The sequence below is a fragment of the Triticum aestivum genome, chromosome 6D, assembly GCF_018294505.1.
Source record: "Triticum aestivum cultivar Chinese Spring chromosome 6D, IWGSC CS RefSeq v2.1, whole genome shotgun sequence".
Lineage (NCBI taxonomy): Eukaryota > Viridiplantae > Streptophyta > Magnoliopsida > Poales > Poaceae > Triticum > Triticum aestivum.
This window is the reverse complement of record NC_057811.1, coordinates 382,994,163-383,003,148: the sequence shown is the minus strand read 5'-3', so window position 1 is coordinate 383,003,148 and position 8,986 is coordinate 382,994,163.

Here is an 8,986-nt window from a genome sequence, read left to right as displayed (position 1 = left end):
ACTACTGTCGGAGTAATGGGCCACGGGTAGCCTAACCCGAGTCCCCGAACCTTTCAAGACATCGGGGCTGGCTGCGCCCCTCAAGACATCAAGATGAAGCGCCGCCTTCTGGTGGTCGGCTGGCTGAACGGCCGGCTGCCAGAAGACGGCCACGCTCAGGGAGGCGGCATCGAGACGGGCCAACTCCTAGCAGGCGGCCTCCAGAGAGGCCGGCTCCTAGCAGTCGGCCGACGGCGCCCTCAAAGTCTGCGCCCCCATTAAGAAGACAAGACAGTGCAAGGCTACAGTGTAGCCCATCACCCCCGTATCCAGGGCCGGGCGTGGCCACAGTGCTCCGTACAAGCGGAGATCTCCGCCCGGCGCGGCACTATTGCCACTCCGCCCCTGACGTCACTCCTGTCAGGCGGAGCCCTGCTCCCACGACCGCCTGTCGGTACAGCCTGAGGACGGCGGGCCCTACCAGGCAGCGAGAGCCCGAAAGACGGCGGAAGCCTCACCAGTCGAACCCAAGGGAGGCCGGCTCCTAGCAGGCGGCCCGTTCCTTCCTCGGGGCCCATGCACCATTAACCAGATAAGACCGGAAGTGGCTACAGTGATCTCCCGCCAGGCGGCGGGACTGTAGCCACGCTCCTCTGACCAAGCAAACGTCATTAGCATCACGGCTACAGTAATCAGCAGCCGACAACACCCGCGAGCGGCGGGAGCGGCATGTCGGCTCCGTACCAGACCAGACGGCGGGACCCACCAGGCGGCGGGCCCCAGCAGCCGGTGGAGAAGCCGGCAACCAGAGAGACTGACAGCCGGGTCCTACACCCGGCTATATTACCATTGTACCCCTGGGGGGTAGGCCTATATAAACCCCCCGGGGCACCCATGCAAAGGGTTCGAACCTGTTAGAATTAGACTCACACATAGGGGAAGAAGAGAGCAAGCCTTGCCTTCTTCTACCTCTAGCATACAACTCGAGGAGCACATCTATACCCACTAGTGCCTTAGTGATTATGCGGAGACCCCGCAGAGCAGGACTAGGGGTGTTATCTCCTAGGAGAGCCCCGAACTTGGGTAAAGTGCGCCGGCATTCGTGTCTATGCCTCATCCTGCTTCCAGGCACCGGCGACATTCTACTTGCTCCCACCATGATAAGCCATCCATTGGCATATGTCGCACCCAACCCCCGACATGCACACTCAATTTCAAATCCCGTGATTTCCGCGGCGAATCAATCCGATTGATTGCCCACCGTCCCTTTCATAAAGGATATTTGTCAGTACGACTGACCACCCTCCGCGGGACCCGTGCACTCGAACACGCAAAACACCCGACTGAAGTCACCTTCAGGATTGCTATGGGACGAGCTTGACGCCCCTCCGCGGGTTAACTTGGCCCTTTCACTAGGCTCCAAGGCGCATGCCTCGTAAACTTGGACTCGGAGATGGCCTGCACTGGCATTCCCCTGGGATATGGAGTGGCATCTCCCCGGAGAGTCAGACCACGCGCCGACGTCAGCACTCGAGTTTTTATAGCATCTCAACACTCGGACCTCAAGTCTATCTCCCCAAGAGACATATGAATGCCACCAAGTTTTACTCGGCGATCAACAACACCCGGTCACTCGGTAAACCTTTAGTCCGGAATCTATTGTGTTTTCATCCAAGGCGCAACAGGCTACTGATACATCTCCAACGTATCTATAATTTTTTATTGTTCCATGCTATTATATTATCAATCTTGAATGTTTTATATACATTTACAAGCAACTTTAGATCATTTTTTCGGACTAACCTATTAACTTAGTGCACAGTGCCAGTTGTTATTTTTTGCTTGTTTTTTACTTTGCATAATATCAGTACCAAATGAAGTCCAAATGCCACGAAACATTTTGGAGATTTTTTTCTGGTGATAAGAGACCCTCGAAGCTTCTGGAGGCCACGAGAAGATGGATGTGGGGCCCACTAGCCACCAGGGCGTGCTAGGAGACTCGTATCGTTTTGACCTACCTCCGCCTCTATAAATACTCTAAAATCCCAAAACCCTCAGGGGAGTCCACGAAATACTTTTTTCGCCGCCACAAGTTGCAGAACCGCGAGATCCAATCTAGAGGCCTTTTCTGGCACTCTGCCGGAGGGGGAAACGATCACGGAGGGGTTCTTCATCATCCTTGCTGCCCCTCTGATGATGCGTGAGTAATTTACCACAGACCTATGGGTCCATAGTTAGTAGCTAGATGGTTTCTTCTCTCTTTTTGATCTTCAATACAATGTTCTCCTCGATGTTCCTGGAGATCTATTTGATGTAATGACTTTTTGCAGTGTGTTTGTTGGGATCCGATGAATTGTGAGTTTAAGATCAGATCTATCCATGAATGTTATTTGAGTTTTCTCTGAACTCTTTTATGGATGATTGTTATAGCCTCGTATTTCTTCTCCGATTTATTGGTTTGGTTTGGCCAACTAGATTGATTTATCTTGCCATAGGAAGAGGTGCTTTGTGACGGATTCGATCTTGCGATGCTCAATCTCAGTGATAGAAAGAGACATGACACGCATGTATTGTTGCTATTAAGGGTAACAAGATGGGATTTATTTCATACATAAGTTTATCTTGTCTACATCATGTCATCTTGCTTAAGGCATTACTCCGTTCTCTCTAACTCAATACACTAGATGCATGCTCGATAGCGGTCGGGAGTAATAGTAGTAGATGCAGGTAGGAGTCGGTCTACTAATCTTGTACGTGATGGCTATATACATGATCATTGCCTTGGAAATCGTCATAATTATTTGCTTTTTATCAATTGCCCAACAATAATTTGTTTACCCACCGTATGCTATTTTCTCGAGATAAGCCTCTAGTGAAAACTATGGCCCCCGGGTCTATTTTCTATCATATATTAAAACCAAAAATACATTGCTGCAATTTTATTTTATTTATTTTATTTTGTATTTTTGTTAGATCTATTTATCAAAACCCATACAATTTAATCTTTCTCAATACCGTTGAGGGATTGACAACCCCTCTACGCATTGGGTTGCAAGTATTTTGTTGTTTGTGTGTGGATGCTGTTTACATAGTGTTACTTGGTTTTTCTACTGGATTGATAACCTTTGTTTCATAACTGAGGAAAATACTTATCTCTATTGTACTGCATCATCCTCTCCTCTTCGGGGAAATCCCAACGCAGCTCACAAGTAGCAGCTACTATTCGGAAACATATTCCGAGTGCCCCTGAAGCACTCGGACTTAACCGAAAAGCTCAGTCCATTTGCCCTACGAAACCTCAACCGATTCGGGGCTAATGATGAGGTCAGCTACTATAGGTAGGGGTAGGGTCAAGGACCTGTCATCTAGGACCCACCTAGGGCCTCACACCATCATTGGTAGGTCTCTGGACCATATGAGCATTCAGATGCGTTTAACTGGAAGTCCACTCGGACATATCGACAGCACTCGGACGCCAACCCCTCCAGTCGGCATGACCACCATCACTCGGACAAGGGAGGTCGGGAGACGACGTGGGAGCTGCAACGGTTGAGTAGTCTTAAGTTGAACTTTAAGTAGAGTCATAGCTATCGTTACCTGTAACTACCGTAGTTGTGACTATTTACACCTGTAACTGTCGTAGTTATGGGCATTATTCACCCTGGCACGTGGGAGTGAAGGAGGCTACATCGCACTCTATATAAGCCGTCCTCCTCCTCCAGAGCAAGGGTTAAGGACTCTCCGTAATCATACCCCCAAAGAAAACAAGCCTCAGGGCACGAGATGTAGGGTCGTTACCTCCTCCAAGAGGGGTCTGAACTCGTAAATATCGAGTGTTACACCTGCGCCGTAGCTATGCTCTATCCCTCTTTCGTACCCCTAGTACGCATTGTCGGGATCGTAACTCCAACAGTCCCTGCCGTGCCACCGTGTCAAGCCCGAGCCGGCATCCACGCTCCTGCCGGTGAAGGAGGAGCCGACCTCGCCCCGGCACAACCGTGATGTCTGATGGACGAGCCAGCCTCGCCCCCGCACCACCGCGCGTCCAAATTGGACGCCGCGTGAAGGAGGAGCCTACGTCCCCGCCATGCAGCCGGTACGGCCGCATCGACGCGCCGTTCTTGTCGCCACCACCTCGCCGTCAAGGAGGAGCTGCCGCTCACGATCAAGAAGGCGCGGGGCCACCTCCTCCACTACCTCGGCGGTCCCTCGGGCTCGAGAGTCGTCGTGTCTGAGGCGGAGCGCGCGGCTCGGCAGCAGGAGCGGTACAACCGGTGCAATGTCGGTCGCCGCTCTGCGTTCGCCAAGAGCGACGTGGCGCTGGACTGGGTCTACAACGACTCAGACCTTGCCACCGCGTGGGTGCTCGACCGCTCCGTGACCACCACAGAGACGGCCGCCAGGCGGCGCCGCCGCCGCCTTGACAGCGAGCTCGCCAAGATTGGCGAGGAGTGGTCGCTTAGCGACTGCTCCGCCAATGCCGGTCGCGGCAAGGCCGCCGCCAGGGCTCCGAAGGCCACGTCGGCGGTGTCCGCGGTGGCACTCCGCACGGCGCAGCAGGAGGCGGAGCGGCTCCTTCATGAGCGACAGGCAGCCGCCGGACAAGGCTGTCGCGGCCCTCCGGCGCCGTACCACCGCTGGAGGGGCCACGACGATGACGGCAGCACCGACGGAGACAGCGGTGCGGCAGGGCAGGGTGGCCGCGCATACGAGGTGATCGTCCGGTATAGGGTTTAGATTTTTTTTCTAGTTTTTTAGTTAAACGGTCAAAATATCGACCTTTTATGTAAATTATATCCAAACTTGAATGAAATCCGTCCGGTTTGATCGAATTTCCTAATATTGGTTCGAATTGTTGACCGGATGTATGCGACTAGCGTTGGATGTCGTCCTCCCACATTCATGTCCGCGGACTGGCCCCCTCTGTCCGCGGACGAATGCGGGAGGAAATTTGCGGATTGCCGTTGTAGATGCCATGAATCGAGTAACGTCGAACTAACAATAATGCAACTTACAAATAGTTATCGCACCTTTTTTTCTCCTCCCGCGAGGGACTTTTCATCAGTGCCGCCACATAGCTGTTGGAAGAGCTATCTTTGCATGTTCCGTGCTGCCAGACCTGAAGTTATCACGATTCCAGTGCTTGTCAATCAGTTCAGGACACCCAAACTGCAACCGGCACGGAAGAATAAACGATGGGGTCCGTGGGCGGCATCAGAGATAGCAAAGGGCGGGAGATTCCAATCGTCGCCAAACTGCATACAGCCTCCGAGAGACATTCCCGCCCAGCACGGCACCCTGGCTGGCGCGCTGGCGCCTCGTCGCACCACGCTGGAAAGCATGGGAGGGAACGAAAAGAAGCCCCAACGCGCGCGCCGCCCGCCCGCCCGCCCGCCTCGCCGCGCATGTGACCAATTAATTTCGCGGCCGCGACACGGTGGTCCACCGGTCAGCCACGGGCGTCGCCGGGAGACAGGTGCATTTAGTACCGGCGCCGTAGGGGCATATTCCAAACCCGCGCCGGAATTAGTCCCGCCCACGACGCCCCCCAGCGGCCGTGTGCTTTTACGCTGCTGCCCTCGCGTAACGGGAAGCATCATGACCTGCGCCACAGTTTTTTTTCTATGATGAGGGGATCATCCGCGACAGTTGGATATGGTGCTGCGTCATCGCTCGTTGGGGCTAGGCTGGTGGCACTACCCTCAAACTGTCATGGTATCTACTGTTGATTGATTTGGTTAGGTGAGCCAAGATCACAGACAAACGTGCTGCAAAATTGTTTACTGCCAGGAGAAAACTAACACAAACTGGCTTGCATGCTTGTTCGTCTTGTACCAGGATTGAACAGGTGTCTCTTTCTTTTGTGGACTTCGTTTCTAGATTATATAGTACGGTGGTTAGTTGGTTACCTAAATTGTGTGACACAACATTGTTTAGCGGGTTGTCTTACATGGCCATAAAACAACTTTTATCGCGAAGCGATCACAGAGGATTATACAAACATGTTGAGGTCATTGTCGAGCAAAGTCATCTCATTTTTGGTCTTGTCGTCCACTTGTTGGTCTATAGATGGTATCAACCTGCTTAAGTTGCAGATATTTTCGTAAAATCCTTAGGCATATCCTCAATCCCTTTCTGTCTTTTGTCTAACCAAGTTACTACAGGTCATTTGGCCTATTTATCTTTGCATCCTACGTCGTTGATGTCCCTAGCTCTCTCGGTAACATAAAACCTAGTGTGTTACCAAGGGTGAAGTGGAACACTATGCGGCCGGTGTGATGGAGCAATTTCTACTTTGTATTCCCTCGCTGCACGATTGAGGATATCTGGATTCAACAATAGTTTTCGTTAGCATGCCGAGCCTTCAAGAGCCATCCATAAAAATTGCAGAATGTATAGTTGCAAATGGAGACACTAACATTGATTTATTACATGACCGGTATACACCGTTATAAACGTCTCTACCGTGCTCCAGTTCCTGCATAACTATACTGCTACTACTTTTCCTACACGACCCCACCAAGGTAAGTTCGTAGCCTACACTGAGCTCGTTGATCCGTGCCCTAGTTTGTTTCGTCTTGTACCATGACCGAACAAGTATCTCTTTTCTTTTCGTGACCACTGTTTCTAAAACATCTAGTGGTTAGTTAGTTGGCTACCTAAGATTGTGGTGACACAACTTTGTTTAGTTTGTCGTCTTACATGGGCGCATAAACAACATGTACTGTCGAGAGATCACAAATAATAATGTTATACAACATGCCAAAGCCCCTATCGCTATCGCACAAGATCATTTAATTTTGGTCTCATGGCACTAGCGCTAAAATCTGCTAGAGTTAAGCGAGGATTTTCGTAGAGCACTTGGCTTCCTCAATTCCACTCCATCTTCATTCATGCCACTGACTTAGACATGTGGGCTACTCCATATATATGTGTTGTTTGTCTTGTACCTCAGGGATTGGACATGTGTTTCTTTCTTTTGTGAACCCCCTTTCTAAAATTATACGGTTGTTAGTTGGTTACCCAAGAATATGTCAAACAACATTATTTGGTGTGTCATTTTGCATGGGCATAACAACTTGTACGGGGAAGCGGAGTGACCGCAAAGTATTTTTGCAATCATGTCGGGGCAGCCGCCCAACAAAGTCATCTAATCTTGGTATTGATGTCCACATACCCATTTATAGGCGGCGCCATCTAAAAAATCTAAATAATTACTTTACATTGACAGACAAACCAGTTAGTGGGGTGTTTGGCTAGATTTAACTCGTCACTTTTAGTTTTTGGCTTATAAGACAAAAAGCACCTATTTTTTATGCCTTTTGGCTTTTGTTTTTGATTGAATGTTGTAACACAATGTTGCAAGCCAGAAGTGAAAAGCCAAAATCACATCTTTTGGCGTGTAGGCCAATGATCAAAAGTCACAAGTTAAGCCTAACCAAACACCCCATGAGTTGTAATGATTTCCATACAATGATTTGGCATAATTTATTCATCTTCATTTAATGAAGAGAGTTTGACATCTAGTTCTTTACAAAGGCTTTCATTTCCCCTCCCTTGCTTGTTACTCCATTTCAGGGGCGGAGCCAGAATTTTTTGCCATTGGATTTACTTGTTGTGACAGTTCGGCAAATTAGTCAAGTGCAAAAGTCTAATTTACACTATCTTACAACAAAAGTATAGTACTCAAAAACAACATAATGAATATAAATACTATCTTTGTCTTAAAATGTCATATATTGTGCTTCCTAAAAATTGAAGGGTGAGACATAACAATTGGATGAAACTATATAATTATTGATTTACTTAGCATAAATAAAGTAGTATCAAAATAACTTCATAGCTCCACGTGCAGAGTCTCATCTTCCTGAAAACATTAAAAAAAAAGTGATAAGTTGGTTTGACAAGCTTAAAAAAGTACCATGAAACAAAAGAAGCTTGTAAATCAGTTGCATTTTATAGTGCCCCTTTCGACTTTTCATCATCTTAAAAATATCAAACATTACATCCTTAACAATGGTAGAAAATATATCTTTTTCCAAATAGAAAATTAGATAACCACTCATAAACTGATCATCTATTTTATTGTGCAACTTTTTCCTGATAACATTCATAGTTGAAAAACATCTCTCCACTGATGTTTTCGCAACCAACAATATCAATGCCGGCTTTAAAAAATAATAGACCAAAGGAAAAGCAACATGTTTATTTATTGGTTTACCAATATCAAAAACTCTACCCAAATTGGCAAACCTTTTGATGGTTCGCACATTGTTAATGTAAATGCAAAGTTTAGGACCAAGATCATCCAATATTTTGAATCGTTATCCAAATCCGATGATCGATTTCTCTTCAAAAAGTATGGCCCCGATAACCTAGATAATGAAAGTTCGGGGAAAAAGTAACTACAAAATTAGGGCAAAGACCATCACCGCACTAAGCTACTAGGCTAGATTGGATATGCATAACTGCACAACAGATAGAATATATGATCTTCCGTACCTTGAATATGTACTGGAACCTGCCTTTGCCGGTGGCGCATCTGATGATCGAACGACATGCGAATAAACAGAACGAAAGGGATGAGAAGCGAGAGATCATGGGAGTTGCCTTGGAAGCGATCAATTCAATTTAGGAGATAGGGAGTCTTGTGGACGATGCACACGTACTTACACAAGAGACTTTTTTTTCAGATTGAGAAATCACACACTAGACATATGAGAATTGATAAATCAGCCCAGGCTATTTTGGGCTTTTACTTGGGCTTCCTAGAGTATTTTCTCGGATTAGAATATTTTAATTGCCCTAAAAGGCTTGCTTGTGCGTCCGATGGGTTCAGCCAAAACAATTTATTGGGTTCAGACTACTTTATATACCCCGTGTAAGTTCATTGTAGGAAAAGGTCGACCCAACGCCTATACGCTGCCTCCGCCCTTGCTCCATCGTTGACGGTAGTTCACCTGATAGACTGGACCCTAATGTTAACTAGAGGTGAAGTGGTACATTG